Source organism: Nyctereutes procyonoides, unplaced genomic scaffold, assembly GCF_905146905.1.
Source record: "Nyctereutes procyonoides isolate TBG_1078 unplaced genomic scaffold, NYPRO_anot_genome, whole genome shotgun sequence".
NCBI lineage: Eukaryota > Metazoa > Chordata > Mammalia > Carnivora > Canidae > Nyctereutes > Nyctereutes procyonoides.
In genome coordinates, this window is record NW_026575044.1 from 21,240,654 (window position 1) to 21,254,182 (window position 13,529).

Here is a 13,529-nt window from a genome sequence, read left to right on the forward strand (position 1 = left end):
TAATTTCAAAAAAATATATTTAATTCAACTTAGTTAACACATAGTGAATTTTTATTTAATTCAAATTGGTTATTAGTTTCAGGTGTAGGACTTAGTGATTCATCAGTTGCATATAACACCTAGTGCTCATTACATCAAGTGCCCTCCTTAATACCCATCACCCAATTACTCCATCTCCCCATCTCCCTTCCAGCAACCCTCAATTTGTTTCCTATAGTTAAGAGTCACTTATGGTTTGCTAATTTATATATACAATGGCTTACTGTTTCAGAAAATATTTTTGAGAATCATTAGCAATTTTTAAATATACTGCAAATAGATTTAAATCAAACTCTTGCATCTTTCATTGTATGCAATATGAGGTCAGCAGAAGTAATAACTGGTAACAAAGGATAAATATTTGTTAGAAACCTAACATGTAATCTGTTAGGCAGTGATAATACTACTTTGAACAAGAAAGACAATTCATACCCTTCAAAAACTTAGATTTTCAAAGACCCTCATATCTCAGCACCTAGTTTTTACATAGATTATTTCTGACCTCTCTGCCAGTTTTTTGCACAAGATGCTCAGACACAGCTTGTGGAAACATGGCAGCTCTTCAAGCAGTCAATGTGAGCCCAATACCCTTTTTCTGAATGCTCCAATCCTTTCAGAGAAGAGAGAAACACTGATTTCTTGGAGGAATGCAATTATTTCCCAGGAAGGTAGAAAGGTAAATCAATAGGCATTCATAATCTGAAAACTGATTGCCTGAGTTTGGATATGAGTTTTTCCCTTTTTATTTGAGAACAAATTACTCCACCCTCTCTGAGCCTCAGTCCTTTCATGTATAAGCTGAGATGAATTATATTTGCTGTCTCATGAGCTAAGGAATAAATGAAATAATCCATGTAAAGAATATTAAGTAGTATAGTCACTAATACTCAGTAGGTGCTCATAACTGGGAACAATTAGCATTATGATTGATATTGTCATCAATATTAAAACCATTTCCTTCCTTTATTTCTTCATGATTGTGATAGGATATCTCCAAAATAAAGCTCAGAGGAATATTAAAATATATTTACTTGGTAAATATGGCAGCTATTTTTTTGGTTGTAATTCCTGTTGAGTTCTTTCCTTATTAGAAATGCCTCAATCTACTTATATCCTGGCAGGTAGTCTCCAAGCTTGGCAGCTAGGCAAGGGCATGGAATCCAATAAGCTCTAACAGGAAGGTATAGAAAACTTTTTTGAAGAAATAGTAGCTAATAATTGCCCTAATCTAGGGAAAGAAACAGACACCCAGGTCCAAGCAGCACAGAGTTACAAATAAGATGAACCCAAAAAGGTCCATGTAATTAAAATGGCAAAGGTTAAGATAGAGAATTTTAAAGGCAAAAGAGAAGTAAAAGCTTGCATACAAGGAAAACCCTATAAGGCTATCAGATGAATTTTCAGCAGAAACTTTACTGGCCAGAAGAAAGTGGCATGATATATTCAAAGTGCTGAAAGGAAAAGAAAAGTCCGGACCAGATGGATTCACAGGTAAATTCTATCAAACCTTTAAGGAAGAATTATTTCCTATTCTCCTCAAATTATTCCAAAAAGCCAAAAGGAAGGAAACTTCCTATGCTTTCTACCCCACCAACATTATCTGGATACCAAAGTCAAAGATACCATGAAGAGAAAACCAAACTATAGACCAATACCCTTGACAAATATAGATGCAAAAATTCTCAACAAAACAATAGCAAATCATATTCAATACAGTAAGAGCATCATTCATCACAGTCAAGTGATATTTATCCCAGAGATATTAGGATGGCTCAATATTCACAGATCAATCAGCATCATATACCACATCAACAAAATGAGGGACAAAAATCATATGATTATCTCAATAGATGCAGAAAAAGCATTAATAAAATTCAACATCTGTTCATAAAGATCTCAATACAATGGGTGTAGAGACATAATAAATCAGCATAATAAAGTTTTTATGAAAAAACCCACAGTTAAAATCATACTTAATTGTAAAAAAACTGAGCTTTCCTCTAAGATCAGCAACAACACAAGAATGTCCACTCTTACTATGTTCATTCATCATAGTACTGGCAATCCTAGCTATAGCAATCAAACAAGAAAAATAAATAAGCAGCATCTATATTGGTAAAAAAGAAACTATTATTTGCAGATAACAGGACACTATACATAGAAAGCTCTAAAGAATCCACCAAAAACTATTACAACTAATAAATGAATTAAGTTTCAAGATACAAAATGCCCAGAAACCAGTGGCATTTATATACACTAATAACAAAGTATCAGAAAGAGAAGACAACAATTCCATCAACAATTACACCTAAAATACTGCCTAGGAGTAAACTTAGCCAAGCCAACTAAAACACAGCGATGAAAGAAATTAAAGATAGCAGTAAACAAATGGAAAGAAAGCCCATGCTCATGGATTGGAAGAATACTGTTAAAATTCCCCTATTACCCAAAGCAACCTACAGAGTCAAGGAAATTCTGGAGCAAATACTAAAATTTGTATGGTACCTTAAAAGAATCCAAATAGGCAAAGCAAACTTCAGAAGAACAAAGCTGGAGGTATCATAATTCCCCCATATTTCAAGATATACTACAATGCTGTAGTAATCAAGACAGTATGATACTGACACCAAACAGACACACCGATCAGTTAGACTAGAATATAGACCCTAGAAATAAATTCCCACTTACACCCGTGTAATGACAAAGGAAGCAGGAATATACAATGGGAAAAAAGTCTCTTTAATAAATGCTGGGTAAACTGGACAGCTACATGTAAAAAAGGAATAGGATCATATTATTACACCATATACAAAAATAAACTCAAAATGAATTCAAGACCTAACCATAGATCTGAAACCATCAAAGTCTCAGAAAAGAAATAGGCAGCAATTACTTGACATCAGCCCCACCAACACTTTTCTAGTCATTTCTCCTAAGGCAAAGGAAAAAAACAGCAAAAATAAAACATTGGGACTACATCAGAAGAAATCTTCTGCACAGTGAAGGAAATCATCAACAAAACAAAAAGGCCAACTCCTAAATAGGAGAAAACACTTGCAAATGATGTATCTGATAAGGAGTTAATAACCAAAATACATAACTTTTACAACTCAAAAAAAAAAAAACATGCAAAATACAAAACGTCCAAAAAAATCCAATTAAAAAACGGTCAAAACCTGAATATTTTTCCCAAGATAACATACAGATAGCCAACAGACACATGAAAAGATGCTCAACATCACTCATCATCAGAGAGATGCAAATAAAAACCACAATGAGATGAGATCACCTTAATACTTATGAATGCAGCTAAAATCAAAAAGACAAGAAATAACAAGTGTTGACAAGGTGTGGAGAAAGAGAAACCTTCATGCCATGTTGGTAGGAATGTCAAATGGTATAGTCAGTGTGGAAAACAGTATGAAAGTTCCTCAAAAAATTAAAAATAGAATTATCATATGATCCCATAATTCTACTCCTAGGAATTTCATTTACCCAAAGAAAAAGAAAACACTAATTTCATAAGATCATGTTTATTGCAGCATTATTTGCAGTAGACCATATATGGAAGCAATCCAAGTGTCTATAAATAGTTGGATAAACGAGATGTAATCCACATACATACATACATACATACACCCCAGAATATTACAAAAGAATAACATTGTGCCTTTTGTGATGACATGGAAAGACCTAGAGAGTATTATGCTAAATGAAATAAGTCAGACTGAGAAAGACAAATATCATTACTTTACTTCTATGTGGAACCAAAAAAAGAAGAAAAAAATCAACAAAAAGCAGAATTATGGGGATCCCTGGGTGGCTCAGCGGTTTGGTGCCTCCCTTTGGCCCAGGGCCCGATCCTGGAGTCCCGGGATCGAGTCCCATGTCAGGCTCCCAGCGTGGAGCCTGCTTCTCCTTCTGCCTGTGTCTGCCTCTCTCTTTCTCTCTATGTCTATCATGAATAAATAAATAAAATCTTTAAAAAAAATCAGAATTAGACCTATAAATATAGAGAAAAAAACTGATGGTTGCTAGAGGGAAGAGATGGGTAATGGGTAACATGGGTGAAGGGCAGTGGGAGATACAGGTTTCCATTTATGGACGAAGTCATCGGAATGAAAGACACAGCCCAGGAATATCATCAATATATTGTAATATTGTATGGTGATAGATTATAGCTACACTTGTAATGAGCATAGCATAACATATAGAGAAGTTGAAGCACTATGTGGTACAGCTGAAACTAACCTAACATTGTGTGTGAGCTATACTGAAGAAAAATAATAAAGATCTATGAGGAATTCTGTTGAAGATCCCTTGGAAATATACTCCTCCCTGATAAATACAAAGTAAATGTAGAGTCATCCCTAACTATCCTTCCCACCTGTGTTGAAAATTATTGTAGGAGGAGAAAATGCTTGTGATAACCATCTTCCAACCCTGAACCATGGAGGGAAAGCCAATAGAACTGGGGAAAGAAAACAATCTAATAAGCTTTAGAAACTGAATCATCCAGTCAAGGAGCTACCACCTTCAAGGCTCCTTGTTATGACAGACATTGCCAGTCAACTTCTACTCTTTCAGTTCCTATTAGAGGACTAAATGTCTTTGAAAAGCTTCACTCTAAATTATTAGCATTGAGCTGTATTAATAAAGAAAAAACTTAATTGCCTGGGTCATAATGCCCTATTTTCTCTGCTCGTGAAAAGCTGAAACATATGTGTTCTTGCTACTATTAACACAGTCTCTTTCAGCTGGTTGAAACTCCCTGGCAACCACAGATTTTTTTTTAGTAAGTTTTAAATCCATGTGATAGCTCTAATGGGTTTGTAGGAAATGTCTCAATCATCTTGGTCAGAAAGACCCTTGAGGTGGTCTGGAATCAGTGATAGGACTGGTTAGGCTAGAAGGGAACGCATTTATGTTTGCCATTGATTTGTCTTTGCTGACCTGGGATAAAACTCCAAACTCCTGAAGCCACACTCTCAGAGTCAAGAAAATCACCATCTATGAAGTGTGGCCAGTGGTACAAATGAACTCACTGAGAAATCAACATGACAATTCACCTAACTACAGGTATTTGGCCTTTGTAGTCTAGTCTTGTAATGTTCTATGCAAAAGGTATGTCATTCTAGTATCTGCCTCCAAATCTCAAATCTCAAGATTTGTAATGCTTTAGTAACTCTGAATACAAACATGATGAAAGACCTAAAGTGAGATGCACAAGTTCACCGTACTTCTAGTAATGAAGTAATGAAGCAGTGTAAGTCATATCTACAGTAAACCAAAAGACAAAACCTATTTCTGAATAAAAGGTTCTTGTTCATAGGGTATACATCAAAATGCCAATCTGTTTTACTCTATTAATGTCCTGGCTCCCATATACTGTAACTTACTCATGCTCCAAGATCTGAAGAATATCACGTCTTGCAAAAATACTTCCACATCTATATGCTTTAAGCTTCTGTGCTATTGATAGACATTTTTAGCCTATGACACTTAATTGTTTTCTATGGAAATATTTAGTTACAGATTCAGTTTAATAGCTATATGAATGTTCATATTTTTATTTCTCCTCACATGTTAAGTTGTCCCTTAAAGTTGTTTTTCATTTCATTAAAATGTTTAAATGTATTGACTTTTATCATTTTTGTAATAAAAAGTGTTTCTACACACACATTTGCTATTTCTGTGCCACCTTTTCTTCTGCTTCATCAGTATAACCCAGGCTTCATCAAATTTATTGGTGTTCTCAAAGAACCATATTTGACCCTAGTGACCCTCACTATTTCAGGTTTGTTCTCTTTCATTGATTAGGTTATCTTACTTATTTGTTTGCCTTTGGTTTGCTTTACTCAACCTTCAGCCACTCTCAGGAGAAAATCTGTCCTCAGTAGGAGGTTCTGCTTTTTTACTTGATAATTCCTAATGTCTGGCTAGCTCCTCAATACCTTCAAGCAGATATTTTCAAATTTTCAGTCTTTAGCTTGTCTAATTGTCCTCTGAAACAGTACTGGTAAGAGTTATCTAATGCACTACTGCCAAAAGTGAAGTCTCATTTATTTTCATGGGGAGGCGGGGAGGTAATAGGTCATCTCATAATTTTTTCTTTTTTACTGAAAATCTTCCCAGAAGCTCTTGGATAGAATTAAATTACCCAATTACAACTTTATTAATTAGCAAAATAGAACCTTCTAGAGGCATTGTAGGGTAGGGGCAGGGGACGAGTACCTTAGACAGGCTGTTAACTTCTTTATTGGCTTGCATCTGTTCCTGTGCTCATTCACCATTAGAGCTCAGGGGTGCATTTGAGGTACATCAATAAAAAAGTGCAAGTATGATGGTAGATAAATAGGTAAGGTGGATTAACATTTCTAAGTGTTCCCATGCCTTCCATATCCCTCCTTCAGTGTTTCTAGTAGTCCTCTTTTTATATACCGGACCAAATGCTTAGATGTGAATCACCTACTATAAACTATAAACAAAGAGCCAGGAATATCTGTATTTTAAAAAGCTTCTGGCTTTCATGTGAGAGGAAAAGCTTCAGATGCAGATTTGCTAGATAAAAAAGACACCAAGACTGAAGTGAGGACAGAGGAACATGGTTATATGGACAGCAGAGAATTGGTACTGAGAAATCTCTCAGTCAGCTTGGGCTGCTATGATAGTGTACTATAGACCGGATGGATTCAACAACAGACGTAGGCTTCTCACAGCTCTGAAGGCTAGAAATTCCAAGATCAAGGTTCCAGTCAAGTCAGCTCCTGGTGAGGATTTCTTTCCTGGATAGAGATGACCACCTTCCTTCTGTGTCTTCATATGGTAGAAAAGGGCAGAGGACACCTTCTGGTGCCTCTTTTTGTAAGGGAACTAAACCCCTCATCATGGAAGGGGCACCTGGGTGGCTTAGTGGTTAAGCATCTGTCTTTGGCTCAGGTCTTGATCCTGGGGTCCTGGGATTGAGTCCTGCTCCCCCGCAGGGAGCCTACTTCTCTATGCTCTGCCTCTGTGTATATCTCATGAATAAATAAATAAAATCTTTTTTAAAACTTAAGAAATAAACCCCTCATGGAGATTCTACCCTCGTAATGGTATCTAAACCTAATTACTTCCCAAAGAAGCCACCCCTCAAATGCTATCACACTGGGGCTTAGTGCTTCAAGATAGGAATTCTGAGGGGACACAAATATTATTCTGTAACAGAAATGGAGATAGAATTAAATTATCTAATTACAGAGCTACCAGAGCTAGAAAGTGTCAGAGAAGCTGGGTCAGCATGAGCAATGTCTTCCATTACCATGTGGTGAGACTGCCTGGTTGCCATGGGTTAGCATGTTGTGTCACCTAAAATATTCTGCACTGAATGATTCTGGCTTACTCTGGTATAACACCTGAGTTATGAACACCTCCCATTATTTAGTATGGGCATTTTGAAGATCCAGCCCCTCCCCCACAAGAGAGACTAGAGATCTTCATCCTTTAAGGGTATTGCAGACATGAAGGTAAAACGTTACCCCTGACCAAATTGAGCCACCAGAACTAATTTGCAGAAATTTGTAGTGGTAGCATCCAAACATACAACTGCCATTTTATACGTATAAAATGCATACTTGTCTATATATAAAGATTAATATATTCATAATTCATGGATTTTGTCCTTGTAGAATTTATGGCATAGTTCAAGAGGGTATTCACACACACATACAACAGCAAAGTCACTGGGTAAACCATCCATCAATAGCAGAGAAGTTCAAAGCAGATAGGAGTGGGCTGAAGTTTCAAAGAACTGTTTTTGTAAAACATGATATTCTCTAAGTCTTGGAGTATGCATAGGTTACAAACAAAGGATAGATTAATAGATCAAAAAAAGATTGGCATCTTGATACATACTATATGAATGATGATCTTTTATTTAGAAATAGTTTATGTCTTTTGGTTTAGCATAGATGGGATTTTTGGCTGCTTCAGTATCAGAAATAGGGTGAACTTATGCACCTTAGTTTAGATCTATCTTTATAACAAAATACCGTTTATCAACAAATTCTCCCTAACATTTAATGCCAGTAATATACAAAATTTTCAAGAGAACAGAAAAAGAATGTTTTTCAATCATTTAAGAAAATCAACATAACCTTCATAAGAAATTTTGATAAGTAAATCAAGAGAAAGAATAGCAGCAATCTCATAGAGGAATATAAATGCAATATTCCTAAGCTACATATTAGCAAAATGAGTTCTGTAATACATGATAACCAAAACAAACAAGGCAGGTTTATTCCAGGAATGTGAGTTTAGTTAAGCATTTAAAAATTAATCAATGTAAGTCACCACATTAACAAAATAAATGAGAAAAATCATATCATCTCATTAGATGCAGAAAAATGTTTGATATAATTAAATATCCATTTTTTATTTTAAAAACAAATTAATGAATAGAACTTCCTTAATTTGATAAAGGGTATTTATAATAAGTCTATAGCAAACAACCTAGTGAATAAAACAGTGAAAGTCTTCTCTTTGAGATCAAGAGCCATGTAAGGATAACCGCTATCACTTCTTTTATTTCAATATGAACTACAGGTTCTAGTCAGTACACAGGCAAGAGAAAGAAAGAAATTCTACAAGGACTGGAAAATTTAGTGAGTACTACTGGTGCTTTGTCAATACCACCTCACTTTTATCATTCTGATACACACCAGCCAATTACCAGGCACCTTCATTCCTTTGCTGAGAACTTTCTTGCACTGTTGGAATCATTTCATCTACTCTCATGGTAGGGTAGACATGATTTGCCCCTGGGAATTAACTCATCCTTGGGAGGATCCCTCAACTACAGTCACACAGTACTTTAAAAACAACAACAGCAAGAAAAAAGTACTTTACTTTGCTGGTCTCTTGGATATGATAACTCTAAGACAAGTTCTCTAACATTCCCCAGTGTAACTAAGCCTACAAGGTGACTTGATTGATATGGAATTATCAACTGTCCTTCACTTTTTTACTCCAATACTATTTTTTCCTGAGATCAACTCTCAAAACATCTGCATTGTATCTCAGGGTCTGCTTATAGGGGTATCTAAACTGTGATATATAAGGTAAATAAATCTGTCATTACTTTAGCAGATGACTGTGGATATAAAAATCCAAAAGATAAATTATCATTAATAATTGAGTTTAACAAGGTTATTGGTACATGATAAATACAAAAATGTTGTATTTCTAGGTGAAATTTTAAAACAGAAGAGCAAACACATATAGGAATAAATATATTAATGTGTGCAAGTCCACGTAAGTACAAAATAAGTAAAACAAATGAAAACTTGAATGGAGACATATTCTATGATCACAATTTTGACCAAATGTAAAACTTGTCAAGCTAATTCTCAAATTTACATAGTAACATGAAGGGTTAAGAGTAAGGACAGAAAAACTTTGCCAGTCAGCAAGAGTTACCATGAAACTATAGTAGTTGAGACAGTGTGATATGGACACAAAGATAAAAATCACTGGTTATAATAGAAAGCCCAAAAAGAGACCCACACTTAAATGATTTATGACAAAGGTGCTACTAGAGACCAGTGGAAAAGAATGGCCCTTTCAATAAATGTTTCTGGGTCAATTAAGTATCCAAGTGAAAAAAATAAATAAAACTTGACCCCAGCCTCACATCATACAAAACATATCTGAATGTGAAATGTGAAACAATGTGGCTTCTATAAGATTATAGAGAGAATATCTTCATGATCTCGGGGTGGCTAATGATGTCTTGAATGGGAAAAATCATCTATTAACTATAAAAGGAAAGCACCAACACAATGTACTACATTAAGAAAAGTTCAGCATAAGAAATATAGTCAATAATATTGTATACACTTACTGTGGTGAGCATTCCATAATACACATAATTGTATTATGAAAATACACCTAAAACTTACTATTTTATGTCAACTACACTTCAATTAAACATTTTTAATAATTTATATTCACCAGAAAGTATCTTTGAGTGAAAATATCCACACAATGGGAGAATATATTTGCAACACATATATCTGAAATTACATCCAGAACATAAAAAAAACTGCCATAATCAGTAAGAAAAAGTAAAAATCAATAGAAAAATAAACAGCAAACTTCACTAGATGACGCTTCTACCTCAATGGCCAATAAATGGATGAAAAGATGTTCAATTTTTTCCATAATAGAGAAATACCTATTGGAGATGGTCACATACATACATATGAATGTGCCTACATGACTAGCAGGTTTAAGAAGCACCAGCTGAAACTCCATCTTGGACTCCCGCATCCAAAATATCTTATGTACACATTGATGGTCCAAGAAAGAAAGTATATCCAGTAAGGCCCTGTATTGTAAGACAATTGAAGCCTCCATCTGACCTCTCTGGACACTTGCTGGGAGATAGCCTCTGACTGTAATCCACAGCCTCACTTTGATGCTGTATCCTTTCTGTGTATTTCAAGCATTATCATTTTGGATCCCAGATGGTTGGTTTTTGTTTTGTTTTTTTAGTAATTGAACCTTAACCATTAGCATTAATGCATGAGTCCATATGAGTTAAGTAGAGAAACAGAGTAAATGTTCAGAAACTTTAGGTTTTTTGAGGGGCTCAAAAGGTATAAACTTCCAGTTTATTGAATCATGGGATGTAATATACAGCATAGTGACTATAACTGATGAAAGTTGCTAAGAGTAGATTCTAAAAGTTATAAAGGCACAAAAAAAATTTGGAAATATTCATGGAGACAACTGTTAACCAGATTTACTGTGGCAATCATTTCACAATATATACACATTTTGAATCAATATGTTGCATGCCTGAAACTAATGTTACATGTCAATTATGCCTCAATTAAAAAAAAAAAAACTAAAAGGAGGATGGTAAGTTCCTTGCTACCAATCAATCCAACTTAAAAATTGACATAGCAATATAAAGGGTTCTATCTGTTTTGTTTTTCTTTCATTTTGCTGGTAATTCATTTTTACTGGCTTTCCAAAAGTATACATTTTTATCTTTTTCTTTTTTAGTATTTTATTTCAATTGCTTTCTTAAACTGGTAGGTTAGGGGGAAAAAAAGAAAACCTGGTCTTTCAGCACAGATAGTTCACTGCCTTACATGAATGCTCAATTTGTAATAAACCAGTATACAGTACAAATTTCACATTCCTTTAAGTATGCTGAATCATAAAAGTTTTAGAATAAAACAATTCCTTTAGTCTTGCTTTGCTCTCTTCTGTGAATCTCTTTCCAAATCCCCACCCCATTTGCTTGCTGTGTGTTCTCTAACATTTTAGCTTCCACCACTCTGGGTTGTCATTCCTTCTTAACCTGGGTGTTACTAAAATAAACTCTGAGCTCCCAGTGCCCAGAGGAATTTCAGCATATAGCCCAAGTACTTGACACATAATATGTGCTCAGTAAGTATTTGCTGAATCAACAAACGTTTTTTGGCTAGTGTTTGTTACAAATTCTCTATCATCTATATGGCAGCCCTGCTTTTTTATTACATTTATTTAAGCTAGTCAGCAAATTCACCAAACATCTAGTATCTAGCATGTGCAGAGATACAATGCAGTATCACAGACAAGCATTTGGCTAGGCTTCAGATAGTAGATTGATACTCAGTTACAAATACTTAACTTGCTTCATGTCTCTCCTTAGCCAAGATGACTTCAACTAGAATTTGAACATCAAATGGTTCCCCTACCAAAATGAGAAACTAGATAGGAAGGTAGTTTGACAAATCTGAGGTATCATCCCAGTCAAGCACAGGTGTGAAATGATGGTGTGGTGCAAGTTAGGAATCTAGAAGTCAAAGCAACTATAGCATGACTTGACTTTGAGTTATATCCAGCCTATAATTGTTGGCACCTTCCATATTCAGGCTCTGTGCCAGATAATAGGACTCTGGTAACACTGAGGTCTCCTGTCTGGTTGACCAGACTTCTGAGAAATTGCTCTCTCTTTGGTAACACTGAGGTCTCCTGTCTGGTTGACCAGACTTCTGAGAAATTGCTCTCTCTTTATCTCTCTCTCCCTTTCTCTCCTTCTCTCTCACCAAAACCCCTTTTCCTCAAATACCAAATCCATGGAATTTTGCTATAATTCTCTATTTATACATGATATCCTCTCTGGCTTTCTAATTCAGCAGCATGCATTATCTAACACCTCCCACCCCCCATCCCCCAAGCCATACTTACACACAAACTCCTATGTATTTGAAAAATCATTCAGTTTCGACTGCTTAGACTTCCAGCGCACATTCTGGACCCTCCATTTCCACCAGGGCCCTCCTTGTTATGCACGCTGGGTACTGGGACATTATCGACAGTGCTATATTGGTGTTAAATGTGATGCCGACTTGCTTCCTGATGGATTGAGGCCAAGAGAGAAAATACCAAAAGTCTGAAGCTCACCCCATAAATCAGAAACTACTTCATGTTGTGACCATGATAAATAGATCTGAAAATATCTACCAGGAAAAGTTTACAAGAGTCTTGGGGCACTTTGTTATACCTGAATTAAAAGGCAGCTTTGCTAAAAATGAACCCTTCTCCAGGCCAGTATGTTTGCTGTTTAGGTTTATAAATGAAATGTAGCAAAAGCCCTATACAGCATTAAATAGATTTTGCAGTTCAAATCCAGCGTGCATTTTGCTGAGGGGTGGTCATCATATCAAGGCCGACAAGACAGAGGGGTTATTTTTCATAAAGCTAATAGATGGTTTAAAGGCCCCAAGTGTTAGTCAATTTCTTGCTTTCATGGACTGTACAAATTGTCTTTCATCTTCTCATTTTGACTGATACCTCTCTGGCCAGATTCCGATAATAACCCATCAAAGGTTATTACTCAGTATTGTTTGAATCTGAGAATTTAAATGTAATTTGAAGTTATTATTTGAAAATGCCATACAATATCCCTAGAATGTGTTCCAAAGACCTAATCTTATAGTGAGCAAATGAGTTAACTGAAATGAGAGACTGTCTGGATTTCACTTATTTTCAATTCATTTCACATTTTGGTCACTTTTTAAGATGGATTCATTTTGCTACCCGAATTACTGATTTTGAGTTCATGGATGAACCTGGTGAGTTGGGAGACTTCTGTGGGTAACAGCCTTCGAAGAATAAGATATTCCCTTCCATTACAATAATCTAGACAAAGAGTGCTTTGGGCTGGACATGTTCCCTTACCAAACTTAAGCAGTATCTTTAGCTTCCTTGTTTGTTAATTATAGTACATTGTAGTGGAAACAACCAACACAGGCATTCAGACAATGGAGCTATATCCTTAATTACCATACAATACTGATTTAGCTTCCTGCTTTATAAATGCTATATTGAACCAATTTATGATTACTAACCAAATACAAACTTTACCTACTTTACAGTAGTACAGCAACATACTTAAAGAAAGGCCCACCTCTGGAATCCAGACAGGGTGCTTTACCATGTGACCATGGGCAACT